Consider the following 18,804-nt stretch of genomic DNA (forward strand, 5'->3'; position numbering starts at 1 on the left):
TGCATTGCAAGGTGGATTCTTAACCCCTGGGCCACCAGGAAAGTCCCTAGAAAGGGAATTTAAAATAACTATGATTGATATGTTAAGGGATTTACTGGAAAAATGATACAGCATGAAAGAATATGTTGGCAATGTAAACAGAGAGATGGAAACTCTAAGAAACAATGGAAAAGAAATGCTAGAAAAAATTTTTAAAATGCAGTGACAAAAATAAAGAAGACCTTTGATAGGTGCATCCATAGATTGGACATAGTCAAGTAAGGCATCAGTAAACTTGAAGATGTGTCAATAAAAACTTCTCAAACTGAAATGTAAAAGAAAAAAGAATGAAAAAGCAAAGGCACAAACCAAAAACTAGAATAGAACATGATCCAAGAATTTGGGGACAATTTTTGAGAGGAATAACATATGCATAATTGGAATACCAGGAGGAGAAGAGAGAATGAAGAAGTATTTGAAGTGTTAGTTGCGCAGTTGTGTCCGACTTTTTGTGACCCCATGGACTGTATGTAGCCTACCAGGTTCCTCTGTCCATGGAATTCTCCAGGCAAGAATACTGGAGCGGGTAGCCATTCCCTTCTCCAGGGGATCTTCCCACCTGAGGGACTGAACCTGGGTCTCCTGCATTGCAGGTGATTTTTTTACCATCTGAACTCACCAACCTAGAATTGTACCCCCAAAATGAAGGAAAAATGAGGAGAAGTAGTAATGGCCAAGAATTTTCCAAAATTAATGTCAGATAATCAAACCACAGATGTGGGAAATTCAGAAAATGTCAAACAGTAGGTGAAAATACCACAGTATCTAAACCTGCACATATCATATTCAAACATCAGAAAACATAAGATGAAGAAAACATTGAAAGAAGCCAGAGGGACAAAAACCACCTTACTTAAAGAGGAACAAGGAAAAGAATCACAGTGGATTTCATGTCAGAAACCATGCAAACAGGACGAGAGTGGAGTGAAATATTTTAAGCACTGAAACGCAAAACCTACCAACCTAGAATGCTATACCTTGGGAAATTGTCCCCCTAAAGTGAAGAAAAAAATGAAGATTTTCTGTCAAACAAAAACGGAGTGAATTCATTACCAGTAGACCTGTCTTGCAAGAAATCTTAAAAAAATAATTCTTTAGAGAGAAAGAAAATAATATAGGTCAGAACCTCAGATCTGCAAAAAAAAAAAAAAAAAAGGAGTGTCAGAGAAGGAATAAATGAAGATAAAAATTCTTTGATTTTTCTGTTTTAATTGATCTAAAAGCAAATTGCTTAAAGCAAAAATATAACAATATATCCAATATGATTATAACATATGGATGAGTGAAATGAATGGCAGTCAGGTCACAAGGGACAAAAAGGGGGAATTGGGAATACTCTGTTAGAAGGGACTTGTACTACAATTCGGAGAAGGCAATGGCACCCCACTCCAGTACTCTTGCTTGGAAAATCCCATGGACAGAGGAGCCTGGTAGGCTGCAGTCCATGGGGTCGCTATGAGTCAGACACGACTGAGTGACTTCACTTTCACTTTTCACTTTCATGCATTGGAGAAGGCAATGGCAACCCACTCCAGTGTTCTTGCCTAGAGAATCCCAGGGACGGCGGAGCCTGGTGGGCTGCCGTCTATGAGGTCGCACAGAGTCGGACACGGCTGAAGCAACTTAGCAGCAGTAGCAGCAGCAGTACTACAATTTAAGAAGTACAATGTTATTTGAAGGTTAATTTAGATTAGTTGTAAATGTGTATTGAAAATTCTAGGGCAATGACCAAAACTATCTTTTTGACTTAAAAATGTTTTATAAATTGTGATAAAAACACATAATACAAAAATTACCCTCTTAACCATATTTAAGTATATAGTTCAATAGTGCTGGGCAGATAAAATGGACTCATATGACATATTTGATTAAACCCAGAAAAGGAAGAAGAAAAGCAGGGAAAAAAGAAATAAAAAGGAAGTTCAATAAATAGAAAACAATTACAAACGTGGTAGATATTAATCAAATTATATCAATAATTGCTTTCAATATTAATGGTCTTAGAATACCCATTAAAAGAAAGGAACTGTCAAAGTACATTAAGAAAAGCTCACAAGACCCAACTATTAATATATATTGCCTATGAGAAGGATATGAAACACAGAAAGAAGGAATAAGATTTAAGTCCCAGTTAAGAAGCAATGATAATCAAATAATTGATATACAATGGATAATTTAAATAACTATTGACTGTAAGCATCGGCTTCCCTGGTGGCTCAGTGGTAAAGAAAATGCCTGCCAACGCAGAGAATGTGGGTTCAATCCCTGGGCTGGGAAGACCCCCTGGAGAAGGAAATGGCTACCCACTCCAGTATTTTTCCCTGCAAATCCCATGGACAGAAGAGCCTGGCAGGCTATTGTCATTGGGGTTGCAAAAGAGTTGGTCACGACTTAGTGACTAAACAACAACAACAAACATAATGGCTGGTTTGGGGGATTTAAAAACAAAGTGAAAAAAGAAAATAATAATATATAAGGTTGGGAGTGGGCTGCTCTGAGTTGAAATTCTAAGACCCTTGTATTACTCGGCTGGAGGACAAATATACTGATAAACTGTGAATCTGGTCATGTCAGGGATGCAGGTAAGCAAATTAAAGGTCATCATTAAAGGCATAACAATGGAATGTATAACTTCCAAACCAGAGGAGGCAAGGAGATATATAAAGTATCAGTGAGTCCAAGAGAAAACAGGGGAGAGAAAGGAAAAAGCAAAGAAGAAGCTTGGACCATTAAAAATACAAAATTAGAGTTAGACAAATAATTTCACAATTTGTATGGAAATACAAAAAACCTCGAATAGCCAAAGCAATCTTGAGAAAGAAGAATGGAACTGGAGGAATCAACCTGCCTGACTTCAGGCTCTACTACAAAGCCACAGTCATCAAGACAGTATGGTACTGGCACAAAGACAGAAATACAGATCAATGGAACAAAATAGAAAGCCCAGAGATAAATCCACGCACCTATGGACACCTTATCTTTGACAAAGGAGGCAAGAATATACAATGGATTAAAGACAATCTCTTTAACAAGTGGTGCTGGGAAAACTGGTCAACCACTTGTAAAAGAATGAAACTACAACACTTTCTAACACCATACACAAAAATAAACTCAAAATGGATTAAAGATCTAAACGCAAGACCAGAAACTGTAAAACTCCTAGAGGAGAACATAGGCAAAACACTCTCTGACATAAATCACAGCAGGATCCTCTATGACCCACCTCACAGAATATTGGAAATAAAAGCAAAAACAAACAAATGGGACCTAATTAAACTTAAAAGCTTCTGCACAACAAAGGAAACTGTAAGCAAGGTGAAATGACAGCCTTCTGAATGGGAGAAAATAATACCAAATGAAGCAACTGACAAACAACTAATCTCAAAAATATATAAGCAACTCCTGCAGCTCAATTCCAGAAAAATAAACCACCCAATCAAAAAATGGGCCAAAGAACTAAACAGACATTTCTCCAAAGAAGACATACAGATGGCTAACAAACACATGAAAAGATGCTCAACATCACTCATTATCAGAGAAATGCAAATCAAAACTACAATGAGGTACCATTTCACGCCAGTCAGAATGGCTGCGATCCAAAAGTCTACAAGCAATAGATGCTGGAGAGGGTGTGGAGAAAAGCAAACCCTCTTACACTGTTGGTGGGAATGCAAACTAGCACAGCCACTATGGAGAACAGTGTGGAGATTCCTTAAAAAACTGGAAATAGAACTGCCTTATGACCCAGCAATCCGACTGCTGGGCATACACACCAAGGAAACCAGAATTGAAAGAGACATGTGTACCCCAATGTTCATCGCAGCACTGTTTATAATAGCCAGGACATGGAAGCAACCTAGATGTCCATCAGCAGATGAATGGATAAGAAAGCTGTGGTACATATACACAATGGAGTATTACCCAGCCATTAAAAAGAATACATTTGAATCAGTTCTAATGAGGTGGATGAAACTGGAGCCTATTATACAAAGTGAAGTAAGCCAGAAAGAAAAACACCAATACGGTATAGTAACACATATATATGGAATTTAGAAAGGTGGTAATGATAACCTTGTATGCGAGACAGCAAAAGAGACACAGATGTATAGAACAGTCTTTTGGACTCTGAGAGAGGGAGAGAGTGGGATGATTTGGGAGAATGGCATTGAAACATGTATAATATCATATATGAAACGAACTGCCAGTTCAAGTTCGATGCATGATACTGGATGCTTGGGGCTGGTGCACTGGGATGATCCAGAGGGATGGTACGGGGAGGGAGGGGGGTTCAGGATGGGGAACACATGTATACCTGTGGCAGATTCATGTTGATATATGGCAAAACCAATACAATATTGTAAAGTAATTAACCTCCAACTAAAATTTTTTTTAAAAGTAAAAAAAAAAAACCCAATAGACACACACAAAAAATGCAAAAATTAGATAGTAGATGGTAGAAATAAAGAAAAATATTTGAGCAGTCCCAATAAATATAAATAGATTGAATTTGCTAGATAATACAGAGGATATGAAAAATAACTAAAACTCAGAAATATGCTGCTTATAGGAATAACCTAAAACAAAATGGTACTGGAAGGCTGCAAGTAAGGAGCTGAGTAAACCAAATAAAATATGATAGAGTACTATCCCTTTCAGATGAAATTAAAGCCCAATGTATCCTTAAAGACAAAGAGGACCATTACTCAATGATAAGAAAATTCACAGGAAAATATAAAAATCCTGAACCTGTATATTCTAAGCAACAGAATCTCAAAACATATAAAGCAAAAATTATCGATGAACAAAGGGAAAAATCCCATAATATTTTCTGAAGACTTTACCATACCCCTCTTATTAATGGATAGATCAAATTGACAAAAAATTAGCAGAGACATTCGTAAGTTTTGCACAACATAATTAACAAGTTAGATCAAATAGATGAATGAAAACCAACAATTTGAGAGTATACGTGATTTTCAAACACCCACAAAGAACACACAGAAATGGACTGTGTGCTGCTTGTGAAAACGAATGTCAGCAATACCCCAAATCTACATCATAGACCATGTGCTTTGATTACAGTGCACTGAAATTACAAATTAATAGTCCAAAGCAAATTATGGTTTCCAGTCTTCTGTAGTTTAAGGTAAAAATCAAAAGCAATTTTCTGGAAAAAAAAAATCCCTGGGTCAGAAAAGAAATCCTAATGGAAATTATAAAATATTAGAACTGAACAACCAAAAACAAAACCTAGCACTGCATGTAAAAACTTGCACAATAAAGCTGAAGGGGTACTTAGAGGGAAATGCATAGCTTTAAATGCAGTAATTTAATATAGATGGTAAAAGAGTAATGGGTTAAACGTAAGCATTCAACTCAAGAAGTTAGAAAAAGTGCCACAGAGTAGATTCCAATTTGGTAAAACAGAAGTAACACATGTATGTTGCAAAAAGATTCAAGCAACACAGAATCATGCTAAATAGAAATGAAAGACCCTCTTCCTGTTTGTTGCCTAATATGTCTCAGAGTGCCAGTGTTAACTAATGAAAGAAGAGTTTCTAGGCTTGTATGTATGGGTGTAACAGTTATAGCGATAGCAGGAGTGGGCATACCTCGGTGTAGGGATGGCTCAGTGGTTTCAAAAATAATAACTTTATAGTTATAAAAGTAAGATTTCAGAAAACCACGCAAGGGGTCATGAAGATTAACAAAGCACTGGTGAGAAAGATCTAGGGGTTTTAGTTGTCTGTGAACTTAGTCATGTGGCTGCCAGTGAATGTAAACTATTCTGTGTTGGTCAGGCCACACCTGCAATGTGGGATTCCAGGTGAGTGTCTCCCCTTAAGAATGATGTTGACTAACTGGAAGATGACCAGAGGAAGTGAACAGGTTGGGGAAGGGATTACACCTCTAACATTGCTAAGCACTTAGTGTATGCCAGGAATCGGTGCTGAACTCTTTGCGAAGCTCTTTTCTTGATGCTCTATGGAGTAAGTGGTGTGAAGCTATTCCCATTTTACAGATGAGGAAATTAAGTGGAGAGAGGACAACTTGTCCAAAGATCCATAAGTAGAAACATTTAGGGCCAGATCTTGAAGCCAGGCAATCAGAGTTCAGGGCCTGTGCCTTGAACCACCATTCATCGAGCTTACACCACCACCAAACCTGTCTTGTGAGGCACTTGTGGAAGAAGTGGAATTTGCCTGGAAAAGGGAAAACTCACTGGATACACTGGAGAAGGCAATGGCAACCCATTCCAGTACTCTTGCCTGGAAAATCCCACGGACAGGGGAGCCTGGTGGGCTGCAGTCCATGGGGTCGCAAAGAGTCGGACACGACTGAGCGACTTCTCACTTCACTCACTTCCTACTTTGTCACTGGAGAAGGAAATGGCAGCCCGCTCCAGTATTCTTGCCTGGAGAGTCCCACGGACAGAGTGGACTGGCGGGCCATGGTCCAGGGGTCGCAGAGAGTCAGACACGACTGAAGTGATTGAGCACGCACTGCATACCCAAGAGTAGAATCAGATCTCAGAGGGGCTCCCATGGAGGAGCAGACGCATTTGTGGCTCCAGTCGGCAGACCTGGGACCTAGTGGGAATTAGAGAGAGGCAGCTTTCAACTCAGTCAAAAGAAGCTTTCCAAACAGGCAGAACTGCACACATGTGGATTGGCTCTGGGTTTCCTGTCACTGGGAGTGTCTGGCGTGGGCAGTGTGGCCTCTTGGGAAGAAGGCTGAGGGAAGTCTTCAAGCTTTCAAGGAGAGAGGTTTGAAAGAAATGACCACTAGGGTCTCTGCCAGTTCCGAGCTTTGGCACCCTGTGACAGATGGGGTTGTCTTTTCTCTCGTCTCTTTTGGAAAAAAAAAGATGGATTTATTGATCCTTTCTTGATGTCTTGGCTGTGAAACAATGAATTTATTGAAGACTATCACATAGACCAACTCAGTGTCATTGCTTTTAAAAGGATATAGAGAATTCTGGGGGCTTCCCTGTTGACTCAGACAGTAAAGAATCTGCCTGCAATGCAGACGGCCCCAGGTTCGATCTCTGGGTTGGCAAGATCCCCTGGAGGAGGCATGGCAACTCACTCCAGTGTTCATGCTTGGGAAATCCCACGAACAGACGCAAAGAGTCTGACACGGCTGAGCAACTAACACTTTCACTTCCCAGGGGCACTAGTGATAAAGAACCTGCCTGCTGATGTAGGAGACGTATGAGATGCAGGTTCAATCCCTGGGTCAGGAAACTGCCCTGGAGGAGGGCATGGCAACCCACTCTCATATTCTTGCCTGGAAAGACAGAGGAGCCTGGTGGGCTATGGTTCACAGGATCACAAAGAGTCAGACATGACTGAAGTGACTTAGCATGCATGGACAATTCCAGGGTTGGGGTAAGGGTATTGGTGATAGGATGATTGTTTTTGGCCACGAAAAGGGCAGATAACTTTATCCACCTGTTGTAATTTCTACAAATTTCTGACAAGAGCTGGCTCATCAGCATGAGGATGTGAAAGGAAGAGGATGAGAGGCTGTACTCAGCAGGAGCTTAGGGGGTGAGGTCTTGGAGGCAGACTGGTTCTAAATGACAGGATAAGGTCCTTCCCGTGGCCATCCATGGGGCTGGGCAGGGGGATGGAGAGCAAGACCGACAGAGTCAGAGAGGATGCTCAATGAGGTCAAGGGCAGATGAAGATGACAGTGGGAGGGCCCCAAGAAGGAGGCACCTGTCAGGAGGGGTGCAGGCAGTCCTCTAGCAGTATGGAGGGACTGGCCTGGGCTGACTTGTGGGGTTCTCATGAGGAGATGGTGTGACAGGATGCTGCTGGGGAGCAGAGCCCTGGGATCGGTGTTAGGCACAGTGAGTGTGCAGACCCCTCTACCTTGCCCAGCAATTCCTGGGGCAAGTGGAGAGGCCCGCTTTCCACTGGGAAAGAAGTCAGGGACCCACCTCTGCAGGTGGGATTAAGAGTACAGGCTTCCAAAGCAGCTGCTTGGGACTTCACCACCCGTTATGTTACTTTTGAGCCTGGGGAGATGGGGTCATGTGTGATGGCAGGGTTACCTCCAGGACCTGTGGGATTCTTTCCTTATTCCTGGACCTGAGCTTGCTGGGCGCTGTCACTTAGACAGACATGAGCTTTTCTTCCTTTGTGTGCAGAGTTACTGGTTAAACTCACTTGACTTTACCACTGCTTTAACCCCGGTTTTCTCATATTATGGGATAATAATAGTTCTTGTGTCATTTGGGCTGTACAGATTAAACGAGATGAACATAGAAAAGGGCTCAGCAGAGCATCCAGCTCATAAGAGACACTAGATTAATGTTATTTCTATGACTGTTGTCGTTACTATTATCAAGGAGCATTCGTCACAGCTGAGATTCCACAGAGTAGAGAGGCAGGGTCGTGGTGGGAAGGAAGCCAGGCTGGATAGACAGGAGGGGGCTGTGAGAGGAGGCACAGAGCGGGGACTGTCGGGTGGGAGGGGTGACAGACAGACCGGACGCAGAGGCAGAACAACTGCGCCTAGGAGCTGCTGGGAACTTTCTCCTCCCCAGGCGTTCCCTGCGTTCACTGTTTGCCCAGCTACAGATTACACAGGCAAATGAGCTTAGGCTTTGAGGGGAAAATCCTATTAATGTAATCAAAATAACAGTTTGTATCACTTTTAGAACTTCTGCCTGAGGAGCTGAGAAATCTCCATAATAAATTAATAATTCTAGGGTTGTGTTAGAAGAACCTTCCCTTACAAACAAGCAAATTCATATTTCCCTTTTGGTACCACAGAGGACAGGAATTCTCCAGAATCCTAGATCAGATTTGAAGGGTGAGCAGGATATTCCAACCCAGACTGGGATACTTCTGAGCTTGTGAATGTCCCTCCTGACAGGAGGACTGGGACAGCTGCTGCCTGGGACCACGCTCTTGGGGGCACCTGCCATGCCCTGTCATGCTCGGCCTGTCTGGAGGCTCAGGTAGCACTGCACTGGTCACCCGTGCTGGCCACAGGTAAGGTGCTTCAGAGTCAGGGCTCTGCAACTCATCTGGTTCTGGAACCTGGCACCTGTACCAGCTGGGTGTGTGATCCTGAGCAAGTTGCCCAGCCTCACTGAGCCTCAGTTTTCCCATCCACAAGAGGAAGATGGGGATGCTAGTGTGCCTCAAACAGGGTTAGTGTGAGGACAGAACACGAGGCCGTGTGTGTAAGGTCTTGGACAGTTCTTGGCACATGGGAACCCTCAATAGATGTATTTATCCTTATTATTGACATCCTCAGAGAATGCCTGAGTGATGCAGACAAGACTCATGGGGGCTGCACAGGAAGCAGGTGGGGAGGAAGATGAGGAAGACGGTGTTGGGAGAAGAGGAAGAGCCTTGTGCATGTATAGTCTGGGGAAGGGGGAGAAGTTTCAGGCGGCCAGAACATGCAGGCTGGATTTGATGATTCTGAAAAGCCCATCTTAAAACACATACACACACACTGCAGTATAATCAAATGTAGTATAATATAGCTTCCCAGGTGTCACAGTGGTAGAGAATCCACCTGCCAATGCAGGAGACGCAAGTTCCATCCCTGGGTCAGGAAGATCCCCTGGAGGAGGAAATGCAACCCTCTCCAGTATTCTTGCCTGGAGAATACCCATGGTCAGAGGAGCCTGGCAGGCTACAGTCCATGGGGTTGCAAAAAGTTGGACATGACTGAACAACTGAGCAGACACAAGTATAATAATAATAGAATATCTGGACAGTGCATGTGGTTCAATACTTTGTATTATCTCATTTAATTCTCATAACAAACCCTTCCCGCTTAGTAATGATTTTCCTCATTTAAAAGATTAGGAAACTGAAGGGATGCTCCTTGATATACAACAAGACTTTAAATGTCTACATTCCATTTGCCTGGGAAGACACGTGCAGGAAGTTTGGTTGCAGTGAGATTTTTTTACATCTTCTCAACTTCAGCACTTCTCACTTTTAGGTGTTGGGGTTGAGGATTGGTGGCGGGGCTGCACCTGGAGCTATGGGGAAGGGAGCATTGCTTCTCTGTGGGATACTCCTTTATGAGATGGTGTATTAATTTTTACAGATTGTTTTCAACTCATCCCCTTATGAACAGCACCTGGGTGTGAAATTATAGCCTATGGAGTAAATCTGGAGAAAGCCTGTGCTCTCTGTGCCCTGGGGACAGCCCTGTAGATTCTCCAGCTACTAATCTTTTTCTGGGCTTCTGATCCTCTTTGGAAGGGATAGTTGGGTAACCATTTCCCTCCTGTTTTGGCTCTCGGCGTAGCTGACATCATTTATTCTTTGTGGTTTGGGAGGTTAGGAACTGACACGTGGAAAGTAAGCTGTGGGGCTTTCAGATTCTCTGGGGAATTGCTTCAGTTCAGTTCAGTTCAGTCGCTCAGTCGTGTCCGACTCTTTGCAACCCCATGAATTGCAGCACACCAGGCCTCCCTGTCCATCACCAATTCCCGGAGTTCACTCAGACTCATGTCCATCGACTCAGTGATGCCATCCAGCCATCTCATCCTCTGTTGTCCCCTTCTCCTCCTGCCCCCAATCCCTCCCAGCATCAGAGTCTTGCTTATTGGTAGCTAGATTCTCAAGTGTCTCCTGGAGACATCTCGCAGCTCATGTGGCTTCCTAATATGCTAAATGGACTTTAACCCCAAAGAGCCCTGTGAGCCTGTGCCCTATATTACCAATACCTTGTTTTCTCTTCTGTTATCCAGTTGACTCATTTTATTCCTTTAGCAGGCCTGTGAAGTGGGGACTTTTATTGTCATAATTTAAAAAATTTTTTTATGTGGACCATTTTCAAGTGTTTATTGAATTTATTACAATATTCCTTATTCTTCTTCTTTTTTTAATGTTTTGGTCTTTTGGCTGTGAGGCATGTGGGATCTTAGTTCCCCAACCAGGGATCGAGCTTGCACCCCATGCATTGGAAGGCGAAGTCTTAACCACTGGATTGCCAGAGAAGTCCTTGTTCTTGTAATTTTATAGATGAGGAAACTGAGGAAGAAAATGACTCAGTACGTTTCCCAAGGCCTTGCAGCCCGTGGTGGTGCTGGGATTATAGACAGGCTCTTCTATCTCACTCAAGAATGTCCTAAACAGTTGGACCAGGTGGTCTGAATTTTTCAGTAAGAAAGGCCGTGGGCCAATTATTCTAAAATAAAAGTTACTGGTTTTAGGACCTGTTTCCCATATTTGAACAGATTTGTAAATAGCAATCCCTTTTCACAAGCTACTTTGGTTTTCTTGAAACAGATTTCATCCCAGAGGGTATTAGAAGTGGCATTGATCAAAGCTAGTTGTCCAAAGAGAGTTTTGTTTCTTTGGTTTTTTAATGACAGAGATGGGAGGGGCTATAACTGCCCTGAATACCTTCTGGGACATAACCCTTGTGACAGCGCTAAATGGAGGAGAACTCTGGGGTCTCCATCATCTCTATATCGGTGTGTTGAAGTGGACCCAAAACAATTTTCTATGGAAGTTCCTATCCCTGTGGCAGGCAGCTCTTGTGCCGATCTCTGAAGCTTCAGCCCCAGGTTCCTACCAGGCCCTTCAGTTTCCTCAAGAGGATGTCAACTCCCAAGTGGGGCTATACTGAACTACGGGCATAGAGGAGCTTCCCTCCTGCCATTTGTTAGAATCAAAAAGCTTCCCATTGTTATTCAGCTCAGAGAGAAAAGTATTTAGGGGAGGGCCAGATGTGGTCCCTTCTCTAGCAAGTTCCTAAGTTTCTAGCCCCAGTCTTGACTTTGATGGTGTGGATTGTGTTGTATTTGAGAGTGCGGGCTCTGGAACCAAACTGCCTGGGTTCAGTCCCAGATCTGTCATCTACCAGCTGCATGGCCTTGGGCAGGTTCCTTGGCCTTGCTAAACCTCAGTTTTTTCATCCACAAAATGGGGATGATGAGCACTTGCTTTATAGGACTGTGTGAGGTTTCCATAGGGCTCCCTGTGCAGTGCAGAGCCTGGTTAAACGTGGTGGCTCCAGTTGACTATCATTGGTTCCATTCTATACTTGCCTCTTGCTTTCCTTTCTGCCTTTCCCTGCCTCATTGTATTCTTTTTTTTTTTTTTTTTTTTGCCCCATTGTGAGCTGCCTTAAACTTTTGCTGAAAAGTAATGAGGTATGAAAGAACAAGTGAATGAATAAAGTTAATATGATAATCGCTAGTAGGTGCACTTGTTTGAAAGCTTGTTTATTCTTCCGAAAGTCTTTCATTTATCTTTTCCGATTTTATTATGAAAATTCTCTTGCAGTATTATTTTACTTTGCATCCTTATACAGAGATCCCTAGGCCTTCTTTTTGGGTATTACATAGCTTGCAAAGATGTGGCTTTTGTGTATATGTGTGAGTGTCAAACCAATTCATAAATCCTCAGCATTGTCTTCAGTAGAGTTGAAGTAAGCGAGTAAGATCAGCTTTATCTTACCAATAAGTTCTGAATTTCAAAAGAAATGTTGGGTGGTAAAACTCCAAACTCATGGTAAAACTCCAGGCTCATGTTCTGGAGGCTGAGCTTAGACATTTAAAATGAGGGATAGGAAAGGATGGGAAATGGATTGGAGCTAACGCCTGTGGGATGCTAGGAGGCAGCCAGCAGACACCGGGGAGGATCTGGGCACCTGAGACACCCCTGCTTCTCTGCCAGCACTCCCCCTGGGAACCACACCCAGCTCAGGCAATGTCACTGGAGAGGTATATTCATTCAGTCATCCTGCAGACAGACCAGAGAGCCACCAGACAAGGTGATCCCATTCATGTCACAGGGAATGGGAAAACAAGGGTGTGAAGCAGTTGAGGTGGGGGCGGTACAACTGAGCTGAAGAAGAATATGTGGGTCTAGCTGAGTTGGGGTGAGCGTTAGAGGAGAGAATGTCCAAGGACAGAAGAGATTCTGAATGGGGGAACTTAGGGCTGGGTACACAGGAGGCTGCTAGGAGAGAAGGATCTCTGTTGAGTGGCCAGGACCGAGTCTTCGCAATCTTCCTGGGGTAGAATCGGCTGTGCTGAAGGTAGCTGACCTGCCGTGGGAGTCTCCATGCCTGTTGGCCATGGCCTTTCATGGCAACTGGAACTCCTGTGCCAGATAAAGCTTTTTGGGGAAAAAAACCAGCTTCCACTACCACTAGCAGCATCTCTGCTAAGAGTTCTGCCTCCAACATTAATATTCGTAGCTGCATGATCTAGGTTACAGTTCTATTAACTGTCTGGTCGTGGGAAATTCACTTCATCTCCTTGTGCCTTAGTTTTTGCATCTGCACAAAGGAAGAGTGAAAAATGACAGTACCTCTCTGACTAAGTTGGAGCAAACTGCAACATAAAAGCTGTCTCAGCATCTAAGCACAACCCTGGCAACTTAGCAGGGTGTGTAAATGTAGCCATGCTGGATCTTCTTCAAGGCCCACCCAGCACATCAGCAGAGGTTTCTTTCAATGGAAGGTGCTGAGAAGTTTCTTGACTGCTTTCCTACCTGTGACCTTGTTTGATTCCTCTTCACACTTTTGGAATACAAAGGGCAGACAGACAGTCTTATTCCCATTTTGCCACTGAAACAGTTGAGAGCCAGAAAATGGAAATTGTTTCTTTCCTGTTCAAACTGCAAGCGCTACTTTCCTGAAACCTGAGCTCTGATTTGGGTCAGCCTACTTCCCTGCAGTGTCCTCTTGAGCAAGTTTCTTCCCACATCAAGCCTCAACTTCCTACTGAAAACTGATGAAAGAGGATACCCCACATCCCCTCTAGCTCAGATGCTGTCTGCAGCTGCAGGTCTGATGCAGGAAGGCCTCAGTCCTTCCCTGAGCTGAGGAGTGGGGCCAAGGTTTTAGACACACAGGCGGACATAGGAGTCCCAGGAGTTCGTGCATCCAGTCGCCAGTTGCTGAGTTTGTTGCCCAGAGACTCGTGCCAAGCAGGCTGGGTGATGCAGAGGTATGAAGGGCACCCTTTAAGACAGATGGGGGCCTGAGGGGCCCATTGGCAGAGTCATGAGGCAGAATGTGCTCATTGCCACTTACCTGACCAACACTTTTTATTTTATTTGAAAAAAAGTTTATAGGTAGTACATGCAAATGGTAAAAATTTCAGACAATACCAAATGTATATGGATACAGTAAAGTCTCCTCCTGGCTCCTTTTCTCCCTGCCACCTAGTTCCCCTCTTAGGAGGCAGCCACTATTAGCAGTTTCTTCTCTGTTCTTTAGAGATTTACATACAATACTTTGATGAGGGTAAGATATATGTGTGTATTTATGTAGATGTGTGTGTGTGTATATATATATAGAGAGAGTCCTCCCCCCTCATGGTTCCATTTTTGTTCTTTTCCATTAACAAATATTTATGATGATTGTTCTGTATGGATAGACTGCTGTTTCATTCTTTTTAGCAGCTACATAGTATTCCATTATATGGAGTATCATACGTTACTTAACAAGGCTTCTGTTGGTGGCTTCCAACCTTTTTATTTTTCAAAAAAGTCTGCAGTGGGAATTCCCTGGAGGTCCAGTGGTTAGGACTTCATGTTTCCACTGCAGGAGGCATGGGTTTAATCCCTGGTCATGCCTAGTTAGGGAACTAAGATCTGGCAAGCCTCAGGGTGTGGCCAAAATAAATGAATAAAAATTAAAAAAAATTTTAAGAGGTTGCAGTGAGCATCATTGTCCATATGAGACTATACCTGTAGGATAAACTCCCAGAAGTGGAATGGCTGGATCAGTGTGTGGGCATGGTAAATTTTGAAAAATAGAGACCTTGCTCTTCAAAGACATTTCTCCCTGAAATGAGAAGACCTGTTTTCCCCAACAGCCCCCTCCCAGTGGAGGATCAACCCCTTGAATCATTGCTAATCTGATAGGTGAAAAAGGGTACATTATGGTTTTAATGGGCTCTTCTCTTATTATGAGTGAAGTCTGGCTGCTTCTCCTTTTTTTATTTTTACATATATCTTTTTTTGGAGCAATTTTAAATTTACAGAAAAGTTGCAAAGATAGTATAGAAAGTTCCCACATACTTCCCACCCAGTTTCCCCTATTGTTAACGTCATATAACCACAATCCACTTGTCAAAACTAAGAAACTTACGTTGGTACAAGACTAATAACTAAACTCCAGACTTTATTTGGCTCTGAGTGGTTTTCTTATTTTGGCAAGGGTGAGGTCAGTGTGTAAGCCGAAGGTGGCATTTTAGGTGCCAGAGCCACCTACCCCCCAAGAGACTGTTGGGGTCTGAAATTTACATCTTTCCGCATATAGCACAGCACACAGCCCAGGCCTCCCAGTCTGGCAAGGCAGACTGAACGGAGAAATTACATCATATTGTTTCTCTCAGTTCCTTTGGGTGAAGAGTGCGGTTGTTGTTAAATCACTTGGTTGGCCCTTTGTTGCTGTTCCATCCTCATGTATTCCAGTGGAGGGAATAGGGTGAGCCAAGCCATTAGAGGTGTGGAACTCCATCAGCTTTAAAAATCCCAGTGACACAAGTAGTACTTCTCTTCCAGTAAAATTAGCACATTACAGATAAGACTTAAACTGTTGATAACAGTTCCAATCTCAGTCCCTTCTTCTCCCTCCCAGGGGCAACGCTGTGGTTGCCTTAGGGTATATCCTGTCAGGACTTTTCTGGAAACCATAAACTTTTGAGGGTGCTGCCAGGGATGGCTGGAGATGACAGGGGCAGGTGTAGGGACCTCTCCCCCATGTTCTTTGCTTGGACTCGTGAGGAATGTTGGTATTCGTCCTTCTTGAGCAGACAGCATGTTGTACTAACAAGGCGCTTCACAGCGCTGCCTTGTTTCAGAGCTGTCATGGCAGCTCTGGGAGTAGGTAGGGGTCATTTTATCATGCTCTTCTTGGACAGATCAGAGGTAGCTGAGGCCCACAGCTGGTAAGAAGCAGAGCTGTACCTGAATTCTCTCCTGTTATTTCTTGAAAAATAATAGTAGTAGTTGTACCAATAATAAGAATGGCAAAGCTTCATCAAGCACGGGTTACTTTGCTCACATTATCTCATTTAAACCTCAGAACACTGTGAGCTGAGTACAGTCATCCCTTGGTATCCTATCCCTAGGACATTGGATCCAGATTGCCTCCAGATACCAAGATCCAGGGACTCTCAAGTCCCTTGCAGTTGGTCCTCTGTATCCATGGATGCAGGACTCACAGATAAGGAGGGCTGCTTGTTCAGGTATTATGCTGTCTAGCAGATGCGGAAGTTGGGGCTTAGAGGAGAGAGGCAGCCAGTCTGAGATGCATGATGCATTCTCTCCCAATTGTGTCTGCCTCCAGAACCTGTAGGCTCACACTCTGCTCTGTTCACCATCCCTCATCTGTGCCTTTCTAGTAGCCCACAGCTGCCTTGCAATACAGCTTAGAGTTTATTGGACATTTTCACTCTGTTGCTCACAGATCAGTGGTACCTATGCTTCTATGCCCCGTCCTTTCTTAATTCCTCTGGGTCTGTGTCTCCATTTATCTCACCTTAACCTATTTTCAGGCTCTTCTCATCCACTCCTTACCTGAGCCAAAGATTGTCTCCTCTCATTGCATGTCTTTTGGGTATTTCCTGAGCACTTGCTCAGGAAGAAATTGCCAATCACTGCCCTCATGGAGCTTCCATTCTGCTAGAACAAAGATAGTTTCTGACTTGAGGCTTGGGCTTCTCCAGGTCCAAAGCCAATTCTCTCCACACTGGGCTCTGTTCATCCGAGCCTCTACAGTTTACTGGGACAGTGGTGTGTCCTGTGTCCCCCTCCTCCAGTCACCCTGGGATGTCACTGTGGGCTCTGGACAGGGCCCCGACTGCTCCCAGGGATCGTGCGCAGGCGTGATTTACCGCACCTCCCCGCACCACATGTCTTTAAAATTACAGTGCCCATTTCCTGCTGAAATAATTTCCACAAAGAGTGGCTCCTATTACTGCAAGAGGCGTGCAGACGTCATGATTTATTATTATTTATGGTCCCAAGGCCTTGTTTATGCAAGACGGGTTAGGTGCGTGCGATAGAAATGCCATTATGCAAATGACATTGAATGTCCTTACGGCGCCTAAATAATTTTTGTGTTGGACGATTAAACCTCATCTGTTATTGATATGGGCTGCAGTCGGGCTATTACAGAGTCCCAACAGTACTTACTCCCAGTAATGGGAAAATTGAGAGAGAGAGACCAGCACAATTGCCTCAAGTGGGCCGTGATGGTCTGGAAGAGGTAGAACATCTCGGAGGTCTGCGCTGAGGGAGCCCGCAGACTCCTCGGATAAATAAGGAAGGCTGCGCCTGGCAATAAATTAAGCCTTGGGTTTGAGTGGGTGCCTTGAAGAATTTGTGGCCTTCCAGTAGCGTGATTTAGCTATTTGATTTAGCCAGGGGGCTGGGCAGCCCCACCCTGAATTCCAGGGAAGCCTGTGAGCAGGGAGCTGCCAGCGTGGAGGGGAGGGCACAGGAAGAGGGTGACTGCCCCATGACGGGGCATTCAGTCTGCTGTGCCAACCTCTCGCTGCCTGCTGCCTGGCCCCTGCACATAACCGCCTGCCTTCCAGGGTGCGCGCGCATTCTCTCTCTCTTGCTCTTTCTCTCTCTCTTTTTTTTGACACAGCTGTGAAGTCCCATTTTGATCAGTGTTGATAGCTTATGAATTCCAAAATTGACAAAATTTACAGAAAAATGAGGATAATCCATCTTCCTTAGCAGCCTGTCAGGAGCTGGCCATACTTCATAATCTCCAATTACAGATGCTATTTTCCGACATTTACATGCAGATATTAGAACCAAATGAAAATGAGAAACAAAGAGAGAATGGAAATGCAGCTATTTATATGTATAAAAGACAAACAGGTAAATTCGAGACATTTAGATTGGATTTGGGGTCCCTTTAGGAGGCTTGGAAAGAGACAGCTTTGAGCACGTGGGGTTTCAGAATAAAATGGTAAGACACTGGGCCTCTCCAGGCCTGTCTGTGGTCTGGCAGGTTGGGTTAAAAAACAGCTCAAGTTTGCTGGCTCAGCTGGGGACGCTTGATTTGGGTGGGGGCACGTGGGACACCCCTCCCCCAGGGTTTTAGGGAGTCCCCTAGGAAGCACCCAGAGCTCATGCTAAGCCATCAAGTACTCATACATTTCACAAGTGAGTGGGTTTAGAACCTTCAGTATTTGTTTTTTAAAATGGTGAGCGTGTGTTGGAGTGGGAGGTGGGGGAGTAGGCAGGAAATGCCGCTGGAGTCAGCTCCCTCTCTGAGGCAAATTTCAAAAAGTTGGTATCTTCTGGTGACCAATTCATAAAGTCCCCCTGAGTAAAAGATGCAGGATACCACTGTTCGTCAGAGGGCTCTGGCCAGGTGCACAGAGGGTTGTACCAATAAACTTTAAAAATGCGATATAAATAATAAAATTAATGGAGAGAGAAGGAGTTCTGATATATGGATCATCCACTTCCTTCTTAGCTAATCTGGTGAGAGAGGAGGGCCTGGGAGGAGGCTTTGTAATGAAAATGTTCTTCCCATAAAATTGAAGGGAGAACAGCCTTGTTGCCCTCGCAGCTGTATGTGGCACTGGCTTCTGGAAAGCTGGGGATATTAATTAGCAGTGCTTTGGATTAAACTCTTCCAACCATGTCGGATGGTATGATTTTTTTTTTTTTTCTCTTTGTGAGCTTGACATGGATGGCAGGGAAGAGTCTGCCTGGGTTTTCCCAGCTTCCTGTTATTACTGAACTTTTCTTTTTATGTGGGGGAATCAAATCTCTTCTTCTCCTG

At 43.8% G+C, this 18,804-nt stretch overlaps 1 protein-coding gene across 9 annotated transcripts in view; it reads left to right on the forward strand.

Annotated features, from left to right (window-relative positions):
- Window positions 1-18,804, forward strand: part of PAX5 (paired box 5) — a 186,596-nt gene that overhangs the window by 75,948 nt on the left and 91,844 nt on the right. The window lies entirely within an intron of this gene.

This window comes from Ovis aries, chromosome 2 (assembly GCF_016772045.2).
Source record: "Ovis aries strain OAR_USU_Benz2616 breed Rambouillet chromosome 2, ARS-UI_Ramb_v3.0, whole genome shotgun sequence".
Taxonomy (NCBI): Eukaryota; Metazoa; Chordata; class Mammalia; order Artiodactyla; family Bovidae; genus Ovis; species Ovis aries.